The sequence below is a fragment of the Camelina sativa genome, chromosome 8, assembly GCF_030686135.1.
Source record: "Camelina sativa cultivar CO46 ecotype springtype chromosome 8, ASM3068613v1".
Lineage (NCBI taxonomy): Eukaryota > Viridiplantae > Streptophyta > Magnoliopsida > Brassicales > Brassicaceae > Camelina > Camelina sativa.
In genome coordinates, this window is record NC_141887.1 from 17861292 (window position 1) to 17872628 (window position 11337).

Here is an 11337-nt window from a genome sequence, read left to right on the forward strand (position 1 = left end):
TTACTTTCATCTGGTCTCACCGGGCCACATCAATATTACCCCATTTGGAGAAGTTATAATTGAACATCTTTGCACAAGCGACGGCCAAAGTCCATGTGGTAAACGTCCTCGGTAGTTTTCCTTTCGTTTCCAAGATAAATTTTTACCAAGGGTTTTTTTTGGGGTGTAAATGTTTGTTTACTAAGGGTAATATTAAACATATTAAGTAGTAATAGATATTTTGGTAGATAGAAAAGTCCATAAATTTAATTGACTCAATAAATTTTTTCTAAGTTACTATTAGAAAATAACAAAAGATGTCACAAAAATTCGTATTGAAGTTTGTCGCATACTTTAGTATATTTGTTCCTATATTGTTTAGAGATGTTTATGCTAGTTATATTGTAGAACCATAAAATTATAAAATATGCACGCTTAGATAATGGAAATGAAACTTCATATTTGAAAAATTTGGTAATTTGCGTAGAGCTTATTTTCTTTTTCTTTTTTCTTTTTTCTTTTTTTCATTCTTCGTCATTCTTTTAATTATTTCTAGATTGAGATTTGTAAATGTTTTTTTTTTTCGGGAACTCTTTCCCTTCATTATGTTTGCGATTGTTAAGCAAATTTATTTCTCCTGGTCTCACAAATTTCATTTGTAACGTTGAGCAACAACTCAAGAAATTTCATTTGAATGTTAATGTGCACAATGATTATTTCTTTTAAGAATAATCAAAGATTTTATAAAGAATAATAATACAAAACTTTGTTTGAATGTTGAAATAAATTGAAGTACAAAAAGCCCTAAATTTCTAAATATCACAATACTTGATAAAACTATTTCAGTCCACAAATATATACACATGGGCTTTCTAGAACTGCTGAATATAATAAGTATATAACCATAAGAACGAGGCAAAACAAAAGAGCCCAAAATGAGTAACATACGTTGGTCATTTCACATTTGCATGATAAGTGGATAATACGTGAGTAACTAATTAATGCTCACTGCCTTTAAATATTTCGATTGATTTTTTTTTCTCGTCTTATATTCTTGTCAATATTCCATTCTTAGGCATGGTTCGCATGGACATAAAATCAGATATCTGCAAACCGATCCGAAATCGATCCAAAAAATCCGGTTTCGAGATCAAACTGAATGGTCATATAACCCGAACGAGAAAGAATTCTACTATCCAAAAAATCTAAATCAGGATATGAACCGATAACCAAAAAGTATATCTGAAAACACAAAATAAATCCAAAAATCTTTAAATTTAGTTATAACTTTATATCCAAACATGCCAAACTTAACCAAAATATCAAAATAACCTAGATATCCGAGTTTTTTAGTTATATTTGTTAAAATTATACATTTTCGCAAAATTAATTAAATTAAATCATTTTTATCCAAATTGAACAAATCTTTTTTCTATGAAAACTGATCTCGAACTGACACATATCCTAATCGAATATTAATCAAACAATCACAAAAGCTGAACGGATAATGAATTCTTTACCCAAATTATCTGAATCCAAAAAAATCTGAACTGATCCCAATCCAAAATCCAAACAACCAAATCGTAACGTTAATTTGGATTATGATATTCGACTGTATGTAATATATACAATTATATTAACAGTTTTCATGTCAATAGTTTTTTCATAACACAACTCTCTTTCGATCTATAACACACAAATTTACAATAAACGATTGGAGTTCCAAACCAGTGACCTCTTAATCTGCAGTCAAATGCTCTACCACTAAGCTATGGACCCGTTGTTGTTCATAATTCATTAGTGTCATTTGATTGTTTTTTTGTTTTGTTAAAAGGCTTCGGAATTTTTTTTTGTTTTTACGAATGAAAATGACACTAGTTCCCTTTTATTAAAAAAAAACTCAAAAATCATTAGTTAAACATAGTGATGTTAAAATGGGTGGACCCTGCCCATTTAAATCTGACCCGATTAAACCCTACCTATTTAGAAAATATAATTTTTTAAACCCGTTTAAATTATACCTTTTTAAATCCTGCCCACTTAAAATCGTTGATACTCGTTTAGCCCGTTTAAGTTTAAACATGTGTGTTTTTCAAAATTATAAACCAACAATGGTTTGGTATTTGTATTTATAAAAAAAAAAAATTTGTCTACAATGTTATAAATGTAGAGAAACTAGAGGTTGTATTCTCTTGTGTGTTATTCATTCAGTCGAATAAGAGTATATATATATATATAGTAGTACACAAAGCCCTAAATACAATAGGAATCCTAAACCGACTATGAATAAGCGAAAGTAGGACGATGGAACTTGTAGACTTGGACATGTATGGGCCGGTTGTGGAGATCCATCCTCAATGGTTTACAACACTCCCTCTTGGATGACATAACCGTGCAAATGCTAAGAGATCATCATAATACGCTTGGGGACGTTGCCTCATTAAAACCTTACCAGGAAAATCCAGTGGGACAAAAGCATGGTGAAGGAAAAAGAGTACATCACATATTACTCCCCCTGTTCTAAGCATCACTAAAAGTCCTTGAGTCTGTGCATCCTAATCTAATGTGTGAGCTTCCTGAAAGTTGATGTTGGTAATGACTTGGTGAAAAGATCGGCTGAATTGTCGCAAGATAGAACTTGCACCACTTGAAATTCTCCGGCTTTTTGTAGTTCATGTGTGAAGAAGAACTTAGGCAATATATGTTTCATCCGATCTCCCTTGATGTAACCTTCATTGAGCTCTACGATGCAGGCGGTGTTGTCTTCATATATGATGGTTGGTTCCTTGTCATCGGCCATGCCACAATCTGACCTGATGTGTTGAGTCATTGATCTCAACCAAACACACTCACGACTGGCCTCATGCATAGCCAAAATTTCTGCATGATTAGATGATGTGGCCGCAATGGTCTGCTTCATCGAACGCCATGAAAGTGTTGTACCACCATGTGTAAACACATAGCCGGTTTGGGACCTAGAGTTATGTGGATCGGATAGATAACCTGCATCAGCAAAACCAACTAAACCTTCTTTGTTATGGTTAGTATAGAATAAACCCAAATCCATCGTTCCTTGTAGGTAACACAATCTATATTTGATACCGTTCCAGTGCCTTTGGGTCGGACAAGAACTAAATCTTGATAGGAGGTTTACGACAAAACAAATGTCTGGTCTAGTGTGGCTAGCCAAAAACATTAACGCTCCTATAGCATTGAGGTATGGCACTTCAGGACCGAGAACTTCTTCATCGTCCTTCTTTGGACCGAATGGATCACTGTCCAAGTTGAGGCTTCTCACAACCATTAGGCTGGTCAATGGGTGTGACTGGTCCATATTGAATCTCTTGAGTACCTTTTCAGTATATGTCATTTGATGCACAAGGATTCCATTATTTATGTACTCAAGCTGCAACCCCAAACAAAACTTTGTTTTACCTAAGTCTTTCATTTCAAACTCTTTCTTGAGATATTCAACTGTTTGGGCAATTTCCCCAAAGGTTCTTAGGATGTTCTAATCATCCACATATACTGCTATGATTACAAATCATTTGTTTGCAAACTTCTGTATAAAAATACATTGACTGATGGGATCATTCTTATAGCCTTCTTTGGCTAGGTACTCACTTAGTCTATTGTACCACATATGCCCACTTTGTTTCAGTCCATAAAGAGATTTGTTCAGCCTTATGCAGTGTTGTTCTCGAGAACCTTTCTTATCTTTGAGCTCAATACAGTCTGGTAATCTCATATATATTTCATTATCCAGTGGACCATATAAATATGCGGTCACTACATCCATTAGCCGCAGATCAAGACTTTCTCTTATAGCCAGACTTATCAAAAATCTAAAAGTCGTTGCATCCATCACAGGGGAGTATGTCTCCTCATAATCTATTCCTGGTCTTTGTGAGAATCCTTGTGCTACAAGCCGTGCCTTATATCTTACGATTTCATTATTCTCATTTCTCTTCCTCACAAAGACCCACTTGTGTCCTACTGGTTTTATATCGAATGGTGTCCTTATAATCGGACCAAACACATTCCTTTTCTTTAATGAATTCAACTCCACGTCTATGGCTTCTTTCCATTTTAACCAATATGATCCTTGAGTGCACTCTAATATAGACGTGGGTTCATGATCCTCATTTATTTCAAGTGCTACCTTATAAGCAAATATTTCATCGATGTCGACATCTTTTCGGTTTCATTGAATTCCAGACATGATATAGTTTATTGAGATCTCATTATTATCAATACCTTCAGGACCTTGAGGTTCAGCGTCCCAAACCTCATTGATCGGTTCGTTAGGTTCTGTCGCAGCCATGTCTATGGTTTCCTTAACCTCGGTTTTATTTGCACCTTTCTTTGATTTCTGAGAGTTCCAGAGTCCGAAGATCTTGCCATTTCAAGATTGTTTGATTCAGATTCAGCAAACTGACAATCCGCGTATCTAGCCTTAAATAGATCACCTGTGGTCAATCTCTTTGACCAGCTTGTTTGCCACAGGATGTTCCACACTTACCCCCATGGACATACAATAATTATTAAACGCTTGGGATGTAAATTCACCAGCATTTTCTAGACGTATAGTCTTAAGTGGAAAATCTGGAAAGTGTGCACGCAGACGTATGATCTGGGCCAGCAATCTAGCAAAGTCTAGGTTTCTTGTGGATAATAAGCAAACATGCAACAATCTGGTCGATGCATCAATGAGGACCATAAAATATCTAAACGTCTCACATGGTATGTAACGCCCCTGAACCATTCCTAAGTCATCCCGGCCAGAACAGTCTTGGACGCTACATTAAGAAATATTCACCAACGATCCGGCCGAGGTTCTAAAACACATTCCGAATCTTAGCCAGTCCATCAGTGATATTTCCACCACTTTAGACATTACTTAGGCTTTTCAACCCTCGAGACATCTAAGTGTTGAGCCAACCCGGACTAGGCCACTTCAGACATAACTCGCTTTCGAATATAAAACCGAATATTATTTATTATTAATATGTCACAAGACAAAACTTAAAATGTTTGTGGCCAGGCATATTGCTAAAAAGATCTTACAATAGTTTTTACAAAAGAAACATACTTCTTCTTTTACACAAAAGCACAAAATAAAACCACTTTGGGCTCCTATCGTACAGCACGACCTCTAGTCCCTCTAGTGGTTACCTGCAAGACAAAATTTTATCATAAGTAATCTAAGAATACTTAGTGAGTAACAGGGGTCCCTGCAGAAGATTAGATTTCCAACCCCACCCCAAATCACAAGGAATCAATCAATCACCACACACAACAATCATTCAAGCAATCAAAGCAAGCATGCGGAAGCAAGCAAAGCAACAAAAACACACAAGCAATCAATGCAACATGCAAAACTTGAATAAAAATAAGTTTTTAAATAAGTTTTACTAGGGCGCAGATATTCCGTCTCCCATTCCTCTCCCTTTTTATCTCTGAATACAACCACAAAGGCATGCAACCAGAATAAAAAAACTCCAATACACCGTCGTGTATAGCCTCGATCAAGGTAGCGAGCCAAGATCGAGGTCCTCACAACTACATGCAAGACTATTTTAGTTTGCATGTTGAAACGGCTTTCCGGATAATGACGGACATGTCTCCATTCTTAGTGCGCTGATGGCTGCCCGGACCTCCCCGTCACGAACGCCACGAACTAACACCAACCAACAATTAAAGTTATAGATTTATGATCTTAAAGTATCATAAACCTCAACAAAACAACATGCAACAAGCAACAAGCAACATGCAACATGCAACAACACTAACTCGCTTGCAATAATCAATCAAGCGGATTTTCCATCAACGCTTGAGATTTTACATGGACAACCTCACATGCAACAATCAATCAAGCGGATTTCCCATCAACGCTTGAGAATTTACATGGACAACCTCACATGCAACAATCAATCAAGCGGATTTCCCATCAACGCTTGAGATTTTACATGGACAACCTCACATACAACAATCAATCAAGTGGATTTTCTATCAACGCTTGAGATTTTACATGGACAACCTCACATACAACAATCAATCAAGCGGATTTCCCATCAACACTTGAGATCTACCAAAGGAATTCCTCACATGCAATAGATCAATTAAGCGGATATCCTCATGCAAAACTTCAAGAAGAAATCAAGAAGAATGCGACTATATACACATGCAATTCGATCCTAGCTTGGGTCTACCAACACCAAGCTAGATCGAAGATATGCTCCCTGAAACTCACAGATTTTCGCAGATCTTCAGCTTCCCAAGCTTGATCTCTTCCTTGCTTCAACACTTCCTTCTTGCCGATGAAGCTCTCAACAACTCTCTCTTCTCAAACTTAGAAGAAACTCTCTTTTTCTTCTTCACTCTCTTCGCCAACAGTCTTTGGGCGTAGCTCTCTCTTTTTCTCTCCAAGTGAGAAAATGAGAGACTATTTATAGGGAGTGTGGGCGAGCTCCTTAAGCCACACGCAGGGGCTAGGTGTCATCACGACATTACACCTTCAACACTTGGCAATAATGAGATAATGAGGTGTCAACACCACATTCTCCCTCTCATGCATGAGTGGGGAATATTCCTCCCACTAAGCTTTTTCAAGTAATTAAACAAATAATCCACTAACTCCATCTCTTGAAATCGAGTGAAATGAGGAATATTCCTCTCCACTATCTCCAACTTCCGATTAATTAAACACTAAGTGGAAAAATCCCACTAATGATTAACTAAATAATATTTAAATCTCACTAATACCTTGGGAATTAAAATATTATTTTAGCGGGTTTCTTCCCGAATCTCGTAACCTTCCTGGTTCACGTTACCATCTGCATGGACGTCCCCTTGTCCGCTCCTGTCCTACGCGTACCGCGTACGCCCGTTCGTACGTTCGCTGGCCAACTGATTGGCATGTCGCATAATCCATTTTCCCTCAGACAAAACTTAGCAGTTCTCTTCTGCTTCCACTTCTCTTCCCTTCCGAGTCTCTTCCGGGTTAATTCATTGAACAGAATTTTATCCCGTAGTGAGGGTCACTACATGGTGGGTGTCCAGATATATCTCCTTATATTCTTTCCAGAAAATTTAAAGTCTCTTTAGTTATTTTGACTGGTGATGGCCTTACAATGAGTTTCCCTTGTGCACATGTTACACACGTGAGATTCTTAGGAATAACTCGTCTCTCTTTTAGAGTGTGTCCATTTGAATTCAAAATTAGCTTACGCATTATGTTAGAACCGGAAAGGCCAAGCCGATCATGCCATAAAGTGAATTGTTCATTGAACATCTTGTTCATTGCCATATTAGTTTCTTTCATATTAATTTTGGCATGGTAAAGACCAGTAGATAATGCGGGTATAGTCTCTAGGACTTTCTTAAAGCCTTGGGTGATCTCAGTAATGTGTAAGAACTCTTGGTTCCCTTCACCCTTAGTTTCAACATGGAAACCATTTAAACGAATATCTTTGAAACTCAATAAGCTCCTTTTTGAGGTAGGTAAATATAAAGCATCGATAATTACTAGATGCATGCCCTTAGGTAAAAGAATATGGGTCTGGCCGTAGCCTTCAATAAGACTTGTTATACCCGCTATTGTGCTAATATTGGCATTTTTAAAAGTGAGATTAACAAAGTATCTATTGTCCTTCAAAATCGTCTGGCTTTATCCACTATCCACCACAAGTATGTTCTTGTCCTCAGTCATTTCTTAATATAGACAAGAATCATGTTTTAGACATAAAAGAATAAAACAAACAAATGTATATTGAAGGTAATAAAATAATTGAATTAAAACCAAAATCATAATTCAATAAAATCCATAAGCATAAAACATTGAAAAATAAATCAAGACAATTTAAATTTAATTATCCTCTCTTAAGCAATCAAAAGTCTAATAATCCAATTGATCATCTTTCTCATGGTCGAAATCTCCTTCACCTTTGAGATGAACCATGTTAGCTTCTGGATTCTTTTTCAAACTCTCTTGATAGAGATGAGCAAGGTTCTTAGGTGTTCTGCATGTCTTTACCCAATGATTGCCCATACCGCATCTATGGCAAACTGATTTGGAGTTATGTTGCAGTTTGAAATTTCCGCGCCTCTACCTCGACCATGACCGAAGTCTGATTGATTCCCACGGCCATGACCATCATAATTGTTTCCTTGGTAATTGCCACGACTACCACGTCCTTTACCACCACGGCCATGGCCGTGATACTTGTCTCTCTCGACGTAGTTAGAATCTTTAGTCTCTTTAGGCCCTTGAGGCTCTTTCTTGGTTATATCAACTTTGTGTGCTTCTGGTAATGGGGTAGAACCAGGAGGTCTCATTGCACTGTTCATCAGTAATAACTCATTGTTCTGCTCAGCAAGTAGCAAACAAGAGATTAGACTTGCATATGTCTCAAAACCCTTTTCACTATACTGTTGTTGAAGCAGTATGTTATTGGTGTGAAAGGTTGAGAAGGTTTTCTCTAACAAGTCTTCCTCAGTAACCTCCTTACCACATAGTTTCAAGACTGAAACTATCTTAAACAGCTCTGAGTTATTATACTCATCCACGGATTTAAAATCCTGGATCCTTAGATTCTTCCAATCGAATTGAGCCTTTGGTAGGAGCACCGTCTTTTGGTGACCATATCTGTTTTTCAACTCTGTCCAAAGGTCAAGAGGATTCTCAATGGTAAGGTATTGGTTCTTGAGACTCTCCGCAAGATGATGGCGTATGAGGAGAATCGCCTTATATCTTTCTTTTTCAGTGCAATCATTACCATCATCAATGCATTCACATAGGTCCTTTGATTACAGGGTAATCTTAGTATTCAATGTCCATTGTAAATAGTTGTCCCCAGAGACATTAAATGCAGCATATTGGAGATTGTTGATCTTTGACATCTATAAAATACAAAACATGCACCCGATTATGTCATGCGGTTTTTAAGACCGAACCATGCAATCGTTTCAGTCTAGGCCATGCGGTATTTAAGACCAAACCATGCTAGTCCTAGTTAATAATTTCTTGTTTTTATTACATAGTTAATATATGCATGAAACAATCCTAGACAAAATTTGATCTAGTATGAATAAGGAAAATATGCAAATAATTTAGGTTTTAAGGTTTTCTTTTTTCTTTAGTTAGGTTTTCCTCTTTTGAATAGGATTATGACAAGAGGTTTTTAGGGAAATAGTTTTCTCTAGGGTTCTGATTTTAAGATTTTAATTATAGGGTTTCATGCAAGAACATAGAATCAACCAAACAATGACAATCAATCCATCCTAAGCAATTCTAAACCTCATACAATCTAAATTTTAAAGTTTTAGAATTTAGGGGTTCAAAATCAGGATTTAAGGTTAAGGATATCTAGGGTTTAAATCTTTAGGATTTTGATTTGTTGATTATGTAATTGTAGATTTTAGGGTTCTAATATAATTTAGGGCTCAAATTTGATATATGTGTCCGAAGAGGTTTGATTGTTTACCTTAACACCGATTGGGGTTGAATGGATTTGATCCGGAAGCTAAACACCTCGGATAACCTCGAGCTGATCACGAACACGGATTGATCACGAACACGGACCGATCACGAACTTTAATGACCGCCGAGCTACGAACTTGATCCGGTTGCGAGTTTTAACGAACAAGGGATGGTGTAAGGCAGTTTAGGGTTATGGAATTTTCTTAGTGGAGTTTAGAGCAAACTCGTGATGATAATGTGTTATGAATGTAGAGAAACTAGAGGTTTTATTCTCTTGTGTTATTCATTCAATCGAATAAGAGTACATATATATAGTAGTACACAAAGCCCTAAATACAATATGAATCCTAAACCGACAATGAATAAGCGAAAGTAGGACGATGGGCCTTGTGGACTTCTACATATATGGACCGGTTATGGAGATCCGTCCTCAATGGTTTACAACAACAAATATTTATTTATTTTAATTAGTTGTAAAAATCAAGAGCCTTCCATCGTCTTCTTTCTTGTTCTCTTCTCACCAGTTCCCTTGGTAAGTTACCAGCATCATATAACTCACCTCTTCCCTCAATATTTGACCATATCCTTGCGACAGTTATCATCTCCTATACTGGCCACTGATTACCGATGAGTCAAATCTCGACTTTACGGTTTATCTCTTAGACTCTCAAAAATCAGAAGTATCTAGATCTAATTGAAGATAATAACATTCAAAACTATAATAATGGAAGCAGAGGCGAAGATGCTTGGAGCACAGGTGGTGAGGCTTGAGGGAGAAGACGGTGAGGCTAGAAGGAAAAGACGACGAAGCTTGGAAGAGGAAGTGATGACGGCAAAAAAAATTAATATAACAAAACCCTAAATGAAACTACGTCGTTTGGAGACAAAAAAAACATAACATATAGTAAACGGGTAACCCATTTAATTTTGATCAAACCCGCTAAGCCCTCGGGTCTAAACGGGTTAACCCGTTTACACCCTTTTATTTTTATATTGTAGCTAAATGGGTAACGGACTAAAATTTTTATACAGAGCCCGTTTAGGCCCGCGGGCTCTTAACTCACTTTAACATCACTAGTTAAAAATAAATGATAACAGTCTAACTTATCTAACAGCCAGCTTCTTGAAACTGGCTATTACAATTCACCTATATTTATATATCACAACATCCTCGTTGCACACCAATATTGTCACCTTAGTGGTATGAGCCTTCATGACTCCACACTCGTCTAGGTTCGGTTCTAATACTGATGTGTGTAGAATTTCAATCCAAATCTTTTACCTGAAAAGACTACACAACGACTGAAAGTGCACAGTTAATCAGTGTAGTATTTTAGGATCGATCCCACAGAGAGTAATAGCTAACACAAATTGAATTAAAAGAGAAAGAAATATGGCTAAGACTAAATAAGGGATTGGGGTTTTGGTTTTCCTAATAACTATTGCATATAAATAAAACGGTCCAAAAACAATAAGACTAAGGCGTTGGGCATTTTGGGGAGTCATCTCAGGGTTTTCATGGTTCTAAGCAATATTAAGTGTAAGATCTAACAAGTAAATACTAATTTTCGGTCTAGGTTCTCAACTACGAAACACTAATGAACTAACAAGCTATTCTCATAGAATGAAAGTCTAAAGTCTTCACACTCCGTTACTCAACTTTCGCAGGCAACGACGCATGTCAACCAGCTAGTAAAACAAGTTCGATACATTCACCAAACTCCGCAACTCAACTTACGCAGGTTACGACGCGAGGTTTCGGTATAACACTAGTTCAGAGAAGTAGGATAACGCGGTTAGCGCTCCCGTTCTCTAGATCAGCACTTGGTGATCAATCCAAGCACATGCATTAAGATAAACATTTCCCAAAATAACTC

General features: G+C 36.9%; 1 pseudogene; it reads right to left on the reverse strand.

Moving 5' to 3' along the window:
- Positions 1–7876: 7876 nt before the first annotated feature.
- Positions 7877–8880, reverse strand: LOC147940107 (uncharacterized; annotated as a pseudogene).
- Between the last annotated feature and the right edge of the window lie 2457 nt (positions 8881–11337).